Source organism: Scyliorhinus torazame, chromosome 6 (assembly GCF_047496885.1).
Source record: "Scyliorhinus torazame isolate Kashiwa2021f chromosome 6, sScyTor2.1, whole genome shotgun sequence".
NCBI lineage: Eukaryota > Metazoa > Chordata > Chondrichthyes > Carcharhiniformes > Scyliorhinidae > Scyliorhinus > Scyliorhinus torazame.
Window position 1 is genome coordinate 295,250,116 of NC_092712.1, and position 12,940 is coordinate 295,263,055.

Consider the following 12,940-nt stretch of genomic DNA (forward strand, 5'->3'; position numbering starts at 1 on the left):
GATGTCTTTGGCTGTCAGGTCCGAAACCCAGGAATTCCCTCCATAAACCTCTCCACCTCTCTTTTTTTTTCCTTTCAGCTGCTCCTTCAAACCTAGTTCTTGGACTAAACCTTTGGCTTCCTGATGTGGCTTTTTCTCGAAGTTTGTGTGATAACCATCCTAAGAAGGGCCGTGGGAGGTTTTATTTTGTCAAAGGTACTACGTAAATACAAGTTGTTGTTGTAAATGTATACATATAACTGAGGTGATTCCAATAATAAATCATTCCGCCAAGCAGGCAAAATGAACTAAATAATTTGAAAAGAGAATGAAAGACATTCTCCTCAAGCAGGCTTACCCTTAGAAACACAAACAATTCAGGGCAGCATGGTGACGCAGTGGTTAACACTGCTGCCTCACGGCACTGAGGACCACGGTGCCTGGGTGGCACCAGCAGTGCCTGACTACTACCCTGCCCAAAGGGCATGCACATGGGGGCCTCCGGTCACCTGGGAGACCTCCACAAGTGCCGTTCCTCCTGGTCCCCGTTTCTGGAGACCAGTTCATGAACGGCGATCACCTAAGGCCTCCGAGGTAGATCCCACGCCTCAGGTAATTGAGAAAGAAAGAAAAAGGAATGAGAAAGAAAGAGGGGAAGAGATAAAAAGAAATGTATTTAATGAAACCACTGCAACTCGATTTGCAAGCTGTTTTCTTCAAGAGCTAATACAGCTTTCCTCCTGACCTTCATCAATGGCCAATCAACGTCAACATTATTGACATTTTCTTTGGTGATTGGATTGGATTGGATTTGTATATTGTCACATGTACCGAGGTACAGTGAAAAGTATTTTTCTGCGAGCAGCTCAACAGATCATTAAATACATGAAAAGGAAATAAAAGAAAACACATAATAGGGCAACACAACATATACAATGTAACTACATAAGCACCGGCATCGGATGAAGCATACAGGGTGTAGTGTTAATGAGGTCAGTCCACAAGAGGGTCATTTAGGAGTCTGGTGACAGTGGGGAAGAAGCTGTTTTTGAGTCTGTTCGTGTGTGTTCTCAGACTTCTGTATCTCCTGCCCGATGGAAGAAGTTGGAAGAGTGAGTAAGCCGGGTGGGAGGGATCTTTGATTATGCGGCCCGCTTTCCCCAGGCAGCGGGAGGTGTAGATGGAGTCAATGGATGGGAGGCAGGTTTGTGTGATGGACTGGGCGGTGTTCACGACTCTCTGAAGTTTCTTGGGGTCCTGGACCGAGCAGTTGCCATACCAGGCTGTGATGCAGCCCAATAGGATGCTTTCTATGGTGCATCTGTAAAAGTTGGTAAGGGTTAATGTGGACATGCTGAATTTCCTTCGTTTCCTGAAGAAGTATAACACTCTCTTCAAAAAGACAAGCAAAATTCAAATTAACGAAGACAGATACAGACAGCATTGAAGAGTGGGTGGACAAATGTTGTATTATCACCAGCATTCAGAAGGCCCAGTCAATAAGACCATCAAATAAGATTGACGGTGTTGTTTTCCACCTGCCTTATTAAAAGAAGGTAGAAAATTATCTTCAGCTTCCTGCCAATTGTATCTATTCAGAGCTGGGATAAGTGATGAAAGTGAATGGAAAAACTAGAAGGCAAAGATCCTCCGCTTGCTCTGGGATTGAATTTAATTGGATGCTTCTTCTTTGACTCAGAACACGATAATATGAGAACTGAGGATAATCTACCTGATCCCAAAGACAATCTTCTACATGACTCAAACAGCATTACAGGATGGTCAATGGTAGCTTAATTATGTTGTTACATATGCACAAGTGAAGGGCATTGTTCAAATAAGGACAGAACACACATAAAAAGTGCCTCTTCTATGGCCTGTGGACATTGCGAAATGTAACTCGGTAAGATTCCTTCAAAAGTAAATTATTTTGTCACGATGCCCCTTTAAGGGGCGATCATGTTGATTTGAATGGTTTGCCAATTTGTAAAAGGTATATTCAGAAGAATATAAAGAGAGCCTTCTGGGTTGTTAGGGAGGAAATTGATATACGTAATGCTACATTCTGTGAATACACCTATTATCAGGAAGGAGGCGTTGGCATAGTAGTATTGTCAATGGACTCATAATCCAGAGTCCCAGGGTAGTTCCACCATGGCAGGAATTTGAATTCAATACAAAATCTGGAATTAAAAATCGATTGATGACCAATGTTGATTGTTGTAATGGATAGCTGATTAAAACCCATCTGGTTCGTTCAGGGAGGAAATCTGCCATCCTTAACTTGTCTGGCCTATATGTTACTCCAGGTCCACAGCAATGTGGTTTCTTCTCAAATGGCCCAATGAGCCACGTAGTCCAAGGGCAATTAGGGACGGGTAATGAATGCCAACATAGATGAATGGTCAGTCCTTATTTTCGTACTTCATCATCTGGCTTGAATCCATTCAATACATTTGTGCCAGATTCTGGAAATGAAACTTCAGCCACAATTTTAACCTAACATCATGGAATTGGGTATGTTTGGGTAGGATGCTTGTTTTATGCTCCATCACTGTGACTTCAAAATTGGTCAGGGGAACAGGTATCTGTCCTGATGCTACTCTGTTCCTGCCAAGTGGCGAGGGTAAAACTGCAGCAATCTGTATTGAACTAAGAAGCCTGCGTGAAATTCCCAATGGACAGATTTTCATGGACTATGCACTCTCCCAGGTTATCTCACCACCCAGCTCTCTGTGATTTTGGTGAAAGATCGGCACAGGCCCGAAATAAATAGTGAACAGAGCCCATTTCTACTGAGGACACCACTTCTCAGGAGAAACTCACCATTTCTCAGGCCTATCAGGAGGAACTGCGGACATTTCAGCCACAAAGGCAGCATTCACTGCTTATTTCGAAATAGAGTTTTTGCAGCTTGCAAAGCTTGCATGTAGCTATGTCTATCCACATTATTTTAAACATATTCCCTCCATTCGTACTTCCAGCCAACCTTTTTCACTGATTCCTGATATAAATCCCAATGCCCACATTTATAAACGCAACAATCAATGTGAATGACTTTAAATTCGAGACTGAGTTACACCTATGTGCTCTCGCTTAATCAATTCCCAACTCTTAGACTCTATCCCCATTTCAGCCTGTCATATCCCGCACGAGGACCAGAGGGAAACCATTGTCCATCTCCCTGTGGGACACGTGGCGTAAGAGCTTCAACGGTAGGGGGCGGAGGCCACCCAGCCTGGACTCTTTAAAGACTACACCTAAAAGCCGGCCCAAGAAGGGACCGGAGTTGTTGGTTGTCCCAACGAGGACTAGATTGGAAGAGAGTTATTGCTGTGGGCAGAGTATTGTACATAGTTCAATAAATCCTTGTTCCACTATCGCTGGCTTCAGCAAGTTACTAAACACTCAAAGATTTCGCATTAGTGATACTTCCTGAGCAGCGCGCTAGATCATTAACAGAAATAACTCACATAATACCTAGACTAGAATATAAAAAATATCCCAAACTGCTTCACAGTGTAGTAATCAGACCCAATGGACACTGAAGCAAAGGAGACATTAGGACAGGTAAGGTAAGAAATTGGGTCACATAGTTTCACTGGTGCCTGCCCGGCAGACTTGAAGGGCAGCCGGAATAATCTCAGCCATTTCTGGCATGACCCAAACAACAGGTCAGCTATGTGTGCGACGGAAGCATGCAGAGTGAGTGGACTGCGATGTCAAACAGCCTCACATGCTGATTTTGAGTATGGTTTACCATTTTGGACTGCATCAATCCAGTTAATTCCCTCTCGTAATGCTGCCTAGCTCCCCCCCCCCAATAGCAATAAGGCCAACAATCAAATTTCCCGGTCAATTAAACGCCAAATTAAAAGCTCTGAAGAAGAGTCATACGGACCCGGAAACGGGCGCAATCTAACGAAAAAGTCCTGTTTTGGGCATGATTAGAGGGGTTATTCTGGGTGCTTGTAGCTGTTGAATGACACTCTGTTTTTTTTCAGGCCTCAGTGGGGAACGCCCCGCCAAGGCCACACTCAGTCACGTTTCCTGCACTGAGGAGCTCCGCTCGCTAGTGCAGGAAGTGATCGGGCATCCTTTTTAAAGGGTACCCCGAACTCTCGGCCCACCGACGCAACCCACGGACCTCCCCAACTCATCTGCTGCGGGTCCTTTAGCCCCCCCACCACCACCACACCCCACCTCATACGGGCTAGGCACCTCCGGGCACAATCCCCGGAGTGGGCAAAATGCTACGTGGGCACCTTGGCAATGCCAGCCTGGCACCCTGGCAGTGCCTTTGCCAGTCTGGCAGTGCCATGTGGGCACCCTGGTAGTGCCAGGCTGGCACCCAGGTGGTCAACGACTTGGGGGCCTCTGATAACTTGTTGATGTCCGAAGTGCCTTTCCACCTGGTTCCCATTTGTCGCCCACGTTAACCCTGTTTCTCTCTCCACCGAAGCTGCCAGGCCTGCTGAGTTTTTTCAGCATCTCCTGTTCTAATTTCAAAACAATGCAGTGCTTTAGAATTAACTTTTGTCGGTGCACTTGAGTTAGTGGAAGTACTGTGTTCTGGGTTATTGGAGAATTTCTGTAAAACGTTTGGATTTTCGAGGGAGTGTTGCTGGACCTTAACAAGGAGGTGAGAGGAGTTAGAAAGACTGTCAAGAAAAAGGCTGCTTTAGGAATGGAGGCTATAATTCCAGTTCCTCTTGGGTTGAAGCATCACTGAGAAATGAAGAAGAATCAGTAGAGAAGGTTAGCAGAAGGTGGAGGAAGAGGATTCTGAATAGACCCATAAAAGATCTTTAGGGAGCACTTATCTTCCTCTACCTCACCCAGAGCAACGTGACAGGCCGTAGCGGTTCCCACAGCTTGCCAGTGGAGACGGACATGCAGGAACATCCTGTGGTAAACCATATTTGCTCCGATGCCATGGTTCTGCTGCCCAAACTGCTCAGACTTGGCATTCCAGTATTGCTGGACTGCGTCTCCTAGAGCATAGCAATCTGCTGCATCCAGTGTAATCTTGCTGTTGTTGGGACTCAGCCCATGTCACCAGGCATTCAGAAGCTATTATGGAGGGAGGAGGAGGACGAGGAGGGATTAAGGGAAGACATCCGGGATCCTATCATTCCCAAATGGCTGTCGGTGAGGAGATACTTAGACTCTTGTCTCTCCTGATCTGTTATCTGGTCTTTACCATTGTCCCACAATACCCAATCCATCTGCTGCATTTCATCACAGGGTCCTCTTGGCTCTGTCTTCAGAATTCTGGTCACCAGCAAAGCTTCATCCAAATCCTTACCTGAGTCCACTGCAGATGAACATGTCTTCCACCTCACTCTCTGGTGAACAGGCACATGAACCATCATTTCCTCCTGGCCTGGGTGCAACCAGCTCATCCTCATTGACTCAAGATGTGCTGATTCCAGATCTATACCAGCCTCTAAAATATGCACCGTACCAGGATCTGTGCTGAGAGCCACAAGAGTCAGAAAACGTGATGGTGCTTCTTCATTATCCTCATGATGAGGCTGTACTGACTGCCCAGGGGGAGTAGATTGTGTGTGTCTGAAAGCAGAAATACGGAATGGGAGAGTGAGGAGAGCAGGATGGGGTGGAAAGCAAGATGTTCCGAGTAACAAAGAGACCTTGGTGTTTGTCCATAGATCTCTGAAGGCAGAAGAGCAGGTGAATAGGGTGGTGAAAAAGGCATATGGAACACTTGCCTTTATCAATCGAGGCATAGATTACAAAAATCAGGGAGGTCATGTTGAAGCTGTATAGGACTTCGCTGAGGTCACAGCTGGAGTACTGTGTTCAATTCTGGTCGCCACGTTATAGGAAGGATGTGATTGCACTGGAGGGGGTGCAGAGAAGATTCACTAGGATGTTGCCTGGGATGGAACATTTAAGTTCTGAAGGGAAGATGGACAGCCTTGGGTTTTTGCATTGAGCAGAGAAGACTGAGGGATGACCTGATCGAGGGGTACAAGATTATGAGAGGCATGGACAAAGTGGTTAGCAAGCAGCTGTTACCTTAGTTGAAGGGACACAAGTTCAAGGTGAAGGGCAGGAGGTTAGAGGTGTTGTGAGGAGAAACTTGTTTACCCAGAGGGTGGTGACGATCTGGAACGCACTGCCTGGGTGGATGGTAGAGGCGTGTTGCCTCACATCCTTTAAAAAGAACCTGGATGAGCACTTGTCACATCGTAACATTCAGGGCTGTGAGTCAAGTGCTGGCAAGTGGGATCGGGTATGTAGGCCAGGTGTTTTTCATTCGTCAGTGCAGACCCAATGGGCCGATGGGCCTCTTCTGCACTATATTTTCTGTGATTCATGGTCACCCGGTCTGCAGCCTGCTCTTCATGGCATATAGCAGGATGAGGGCGAAGTAGGATTTGAGAAGGGTCATGAGGCAGGGATATACCATCATGATGAAGGTCCTCGGCATAGCCGGATGCAATGGCCTGTACCACCTGGCCCTATGAAGGGGAGCACCATTTACACCAGAGGGCTCAGTTCCTGCAGATTGGTGTGGACCCCTCCTGTTCTGCTCTGCTCACTCCGCTCGCTCCTGATATGGGCCACCTTGTCCTGAAAGAGTGAGGGCAAAATGCCAGTGAGTGCATTGTAAGATGTTTGGGTGATGTGCCAGCCACAGCCAAACAGCTCGAAGTTTGTTCCAGCACTGCCGGCTGGTCTTCGGGTCCTGAATCCTGGAACTGACCCCAGTAGCCAACTGCTGCCATTGCATTCAGGGGTTGTGCCAGGGCGTTTCTTTTCTACTTTCCACCCCCATCGCTAATGCCTCCAGTACTGTACCAGAGAAACTGGAAGCTGTCTCTTTTCTCTGTTGCTTCAAGCATTCGAGGGACAGTTTTCTAGTTGCATGAGTGCAACTCCATTTTGAGAAGGGCAGGCTGCCTTGAAGAGGTCCATGTTAGCTACACATTGTGCTAGCCATGCAGGTTGCTGGGCAGGTTGAATGTGCAGCCAGTAACACTGCAATCCACACTGGGCTGCAGGCTGAAATAATTGAGATGATTAGGCCTGCCTCAATGGAACTGGGTATGAGATAATCACACAACACAATCTCGGTGTCTGAAAAGGGGCTTTACCACTATCTCTCCCATGACCTTCTGATCAAACAGATTGTTATTAAGGGGTGTCTTTGATGCACTGTCAATTACGACGAGACGAGAGTAGAGAGTAATCGACGCTTTATTAAGCAGAGATGTGTTGCCTCCTGCAGTTGCTGCCGAAATGGCAGCAGCTCATTTATACTCCGCCCGCCAGCAGGCAGGGATCTACCCCCGTACCTGTAGTACAGGAGCCTTACTGTATTACCTCTCATATACGTATTATACAAACAGTGGTGACTACCACAGTCTTAAAGGAAGAGTGGGAGGTCGGCATGCTGAGGTATTTATCAGGAGAGAATCGCAAATCAAGTAATGTGTGAAAAGAACATTAGACTTTTTGTTGGATTTCTGAATATAAAAGTGAATTGGATTTTAGATTATCTGTGCTAGCATTGCAAATAACTGTCTTCTTAAATAGATGAATGACTGGGAGGAGCTTACTACCGACTTTTCAAAATGGCGACACCTTCTCCCTCACGCTCCATCACGCTTTGAGTCACCATGTTTTAAGGATCAGGCAAAGTGGCAATAGAGAAGGAAAGAAAAGGAAGCAAATCCTGTACTCCAGATCCCACTGCCACATCAGACATCTTGCCCCATGTGCCCAAAGATCTGCAGGTCGAGAATCGGCCTGTTGTTCAGTCACATAAAGGCCCATGGCGGAAACGCGTGACCCTGGGTAGACGTAATCCTCAAATCGAGGGACAGCTGCCTCTATCGCTGATTGTCTTTTTTAGTCGGGTCTGAGTTTCATATGACCCATATTTTTGTTTAAAAGTGATGTTATATCTTGATGCATGATGCGATCATCAATTCACGCGAGACAGAGAGTTGAAGTGAACAGTGGCTTGAGAGAGCCGCCTACAAGGCAGTGTCATGATATGCAAACACACATCACAACACACACATCATGATAGACAGACCAACAGACCAATTAGCATACACAACACGACAGCCAATCACAGACAATAGCAGACACAGTATAAGACAAGAAACACAACACCTGCTGGCCAGTCCATCTGGAGACAGGACAAGGCCAGGACCTCATTAACAAGACACTCACACAGTCACCACGTGCTGAGTACCAAGTCAGATGTGTAAATAACTAGTTGGAATAAAACCGCATTGTATCAATCGCAACCGTGTTGGTTCGTCTGTACCTCAGAGCACCCAACACCACATGATACCAGTGAGTGAATCGATACCTACCGGCAAATCTGCCATCCTGAGCCATGGACACCCACAACAAACCGCAGCCGTTGCAAGTCGCTGGGAACCTGGGCACCAATTGGAAGCTCTTCAAGCAGCGATTCGAACTGTTCATGCGAGCCAACGAAAAACAGGGCGCCTCGGACGAAACAAAGATTGCCATGCTCCTCATACCGCAGGTCAGCACGCCATCGATGTATACAACTCCTTGGTGTTCGCGGAAGGCGAGAACAAATCTAAATATGACACGGTCCTCCTCAAGCTCGACCAGCACTTCAGCGTTGAGGTCAATGAAAGCTTTGAGAGGTATATCTTTCAGCAGCGCCTACAAGGTAAGGATGAGCTCTTTCAGTCCTTCCTGACGCACCTCCGCATACTCGCGCAGTCCTGCGATTACGGCACCACCTCTGAGTCCATGATCCCGGACCAGATTGTTTTTGGCGTTGCCTCCAGTGGCCTACGCCAGCAGCTTCTAAAAAATTAAAGGCCTGACCTTAGCATCTGCAGTTGAAGCCTGTGTCCTGCATGAAAATGCGACCAGCCGCTACGCCCAATTTCAGACGATCGAATCGGCACAGAGGGGGTGCCAAGAGATCGAATTGGCAAGCCAGACCGCCCACGAGGCCGAACGCATCCAGGCAATCGATTTTCTCCCGGCCCATGGCCCGGACGAGGGCGGCCGTTTTGCTAGCTTTTTGAGGCCTCCCGCGTTTGTGCGCGCCAAAACCTACGGCAACACTGAGGGACGTGCTGCGCAGGCGCCACCGACGCAAGACCGAACTGTGCATGCGCAGTGGCGTAACGAACGCCATGACGTCATGACGTGCGGCAACTGTGGAGCATCACATTTAAAAGGGCAATGTCCTGCAAAAACCTGACAATGCCTACGCTGTGGCAAGATGGGCCACTACGCTGCCTACTGTCGAGCGGCTCAACCTGTGGATCTTTCACATCTCCGACAACCTCGCAGACACGTGTGGACCATCCGGCCTCCACATCACGACATCCAAACCGACGACACAGATGACCAAGACGCCTTCCGGGTTGCGGTCATTGATGTGAACCGGGTCAACACCATCAATCCGGCCGATGAATGGAGTGCCACCCTGACGGTCAACCCGAATTCGTCGCCCACCTACTAGAGTGGACTTATGAGACTGTTCACACGTCACATTTTAGCAACTACTGTATTGTAACATGTCACTGTTTTATCGTTTCAGGCCTCGTTTGATCGGTCCAAATATCAACGTTCTTCTTCTTTTGTTATGGTACAACCTCGTTAGCATGTCACACCTGACATCGCCCCTTGTATATAGTTACGCCACATGTACATGCTGTAAATATCACGCACACACACCTTTAGTTGCACTCAGGACACATTATTTATAACCACGAAGGCACATAATCTTGTAAAAAAAGGGGGATGTCATGATATTCAAACACACATCACAACACACACATCATGATAGACAGACCAACAGACCAATTAGCACACACAACACGACAGCCAATCACAGACAAGAGCAGACACAGTATAAGACAAGAAACACGACACCTGCTGGCCAGTCCATCTGGAGACAGGACAAGGCCAGGACCTCATTAACAAGACACTCACACCGTCACCACGTGCTGAGTACCAAGTCAGATGTGTAAATAACTAGTTGGAATAAAACTGCGTTGTACCAATCGCAACCGTGTTGGTTCGGCTGTACCTCAGAGCACCCAACACCACAGGCAGCTGCTCTTTATACCTCCCCTCAAGGGGGCGGAGCCAGGGGCGGAGCACACAAGGGCACCAACATGATACAATGTGATACACAATGTGATACAGTGGTGAATGGTTGGTACAATACATTCACCACAATGCACAACCACTTTTATGTGATTATAATGCTAAACGGAACCTCTCTTATTCTTAACATGGAGACTTGGATGTCATTTAAACAGTAAGCCCAAGGAAAGAGATTGCCTGTGCCAAAGGTCCAATAGAATGAAAAGCTGATTAAAAACACCAGGAAACTTAACAAAGGAGTTAATAAGAAAGCTCTGACCTTTCCCTCTCATGCAATAGATTCAGCTGGTGTGGGATATACCTTGATTGATAGATCTGAATGAAGAATTGACCTGCTTTCTGACTGTTCTGCTGTTTAAGCCCCCAAAAAGCCATTTTCCTGCATGACAGACAATTTAATGCAGTTAAAGATTGTGCACCACCAAAGAAGCTCTTTAGGGAGAAAACAAAATCATAGGCTATTATGGGATGGAATAAGCACCAGACTGTGTAAAATCTCCTACAAGCCTCCAAGGTGTTCACATGAAAGTTGTAATTAATAAGAGAATAGAATATAAAATTAAACAAGATGATTTGCCCGGATTTTTCCAATGCGCCCAGAGGCGCATTTGCCAATAATCCATATAAATTAATTTCCCCTAATTTTGTATGTCAGGTTACCTGCATATCAGTATTTTTCATAAGTTATTCTTGGGATGGGGGCAGCACGGTGGCACAGTGGTTAGCATTGCTGCCTATGGCGCTGAGGACCCGGGTTCGAATCCCGGCCCTGGGTCACTGTCCATGAAGAGTTTGCACATTCTCCCCGTGTCTGTGTGGGTTTCACCCCCACAACCCAAAAGATGTGCAGGATAGGTGGATTGGCCACGCTAAATTGCCCTTTAATTGGAAAAAATAATTGGGTACTCTAAATTTTAAAAAAAGTTATTCTTGGGATGTGAGCACCACGGAAATGGCCAAATGTATTGCCCATCCTCATTGCCCTAAGGTGATTAAGAGTCCAACACTGAGGGCGGGATTTTCCCTCTGGGGTCAGAAGGCGGGGCTGTTTCTGGGTCTCGAACCCACCGCTGGGGGGCAAACTGATGGGATTTTGGAGGAGATGCCCCTTTAACTGGCATAGACACAGGTTCCCATTCAATTAAGGGTGCTGGGGAGGTTCTTAAAGCTGGAGGGACAATGCGAAGCCTTCCAAGAGGAGCAACAGGCTCTGGAAATCCTTCCTTTCCTGGAATGTGTAGGTGGTATGTGAACATGCCAAGGTGTTTCTGCACGCATTTTCACGGTACTCTAGAAAGTGAATCAATTATTTATGCTGAGGAATTTGCAACCTTAACCTTTTCAGTCACTAACACAATTTCCTGGTTGGGTTTTCTGGGCAAGGGGCATCCCTTGAGGAGGTGTCTGATGACCTCTTCAGGCATCCACAGAGTCTGAAAGGTACCAGAACAACGGTCATGTGCTGTTCCGCAACAGAATAAAGCAGGTTATTGACATCTTGAAGATGCTTTTTAGGCGCCTTGACCGTTCTGGAGGAGCACTGCACAATTTCCCTGCAAGGGTCTTCAGAATAGTCGTCATGTGTTGTATGCTCCATAATATTGTACAATGGAGGGGCTACAACCAGAAAGGGAAGAAGCTGGGTACAGTCATATCGATTCAGCTTTAATCAGATAGAACTGTACCCAGCAGCGATGTTACAGAAGTGAAGGCTGCTGGGACGGCATTGGTTCTTATACCCCGCCTCTCAGGGCGGGGCTATGTACATTGCCCAATGGTAGACCCCGCGGTCTAGCCAATGGTCATTCCTCTCTCAGGTACCGCAATACCTGGTATTACCACAGCTACCATAGTTTCCATTTCCTCAATATTTTTGCTTCATTGCCCCTTTCAGGGCTTTGTCAGGTACAATTGCAGGATTTCACAGTTGGTAAGACAGGGCTGTCAGTTATACCGTCTTTTCTGGCAATGATATGTCAGAATGTGCAGATGTTTGGATTTGCAGCATTGGCTGGTTTGCCATCGAACAGGGTGACATTAACTGACTTTAACCTGAGACAATCTCAGATTTAACTCTTCTCATGTGAGTATGTTGTAAGGACAACATTTCAAATCTGCATTTAAACGTCACGCATCGAGGCATACTTTCAATGATTCTTCTTTGTGACACGTGTGATTAAGATGCACCAATCTCTGACCTCTTGTACTCTTTAATGACTATCATTCTCCATTTTGTCTCGTTCGACCTTTAATTTGTCTTGTAAGTGGATGTTACATTTACACAGTGGATCAATTGATGGACTTGCATTCTCCTGCAACTGTAATGTTGCAGGTTGCCTGAAACTGCCAATGAATCAAAACATTCTGGATATTTCAATATTACATCCTGAACTGAAGTGATAGGACGTGTTTCTGAGGTTTACCTGCCTTGTGATTGCCACTTCTCAGCCCAGCTCTGCATTCTGTCAATGTCCTGTGTAACCTGCAACAACCCTCAACACTATCTACAATTCCACCAACTTTCGTGTCATCGGCAAACTTACTAACCCACCCTCCACTCTCTCATCCAAGTCATTTAATAAAACCACGAAGAGCAGAATCCCAGGACAGATCCTTGCTTGACCTTACACTCGCAACAATCCACGGAATCAGTCACACAGATGGAGTTCAACCTTGATAAATGTGAAGTGATTCATTTTGGAAGGTCGAATTTGAATGCTGAATACAGGGTTAAAGGCAGGATTCTTGGAAGTGTGGAGGAACAGAGGGATCTTGGGGTCCACGTACATAGATCCCTCAAAGTTGCCACCCA

At 46.7% G+C, this 12,940-nt stretch overlaps 1 long non-coding RNA gene across 1 annotated transcript in view; it reads left to right on the forward strand.

The window, feature by feature from the left end:
* Positions 1–3,501: 3,501 nt before the first annotated feature.
* Positions 3,502–12,940, forward strand: part of LOC140425818 (uncharacterized) — a 153,715-nt gene continuing 144,276 nt past the window's right edge. Inside the window, exon 1 of the long non-coding RNA XR_011948029.1 lies at positions 3,502–3,554. This is a non-coding gene — a long non-coding RNA (uncharacterized lncRNA). The remainder of the gene's footprint in view (positions 3,555–12,940) is intronic.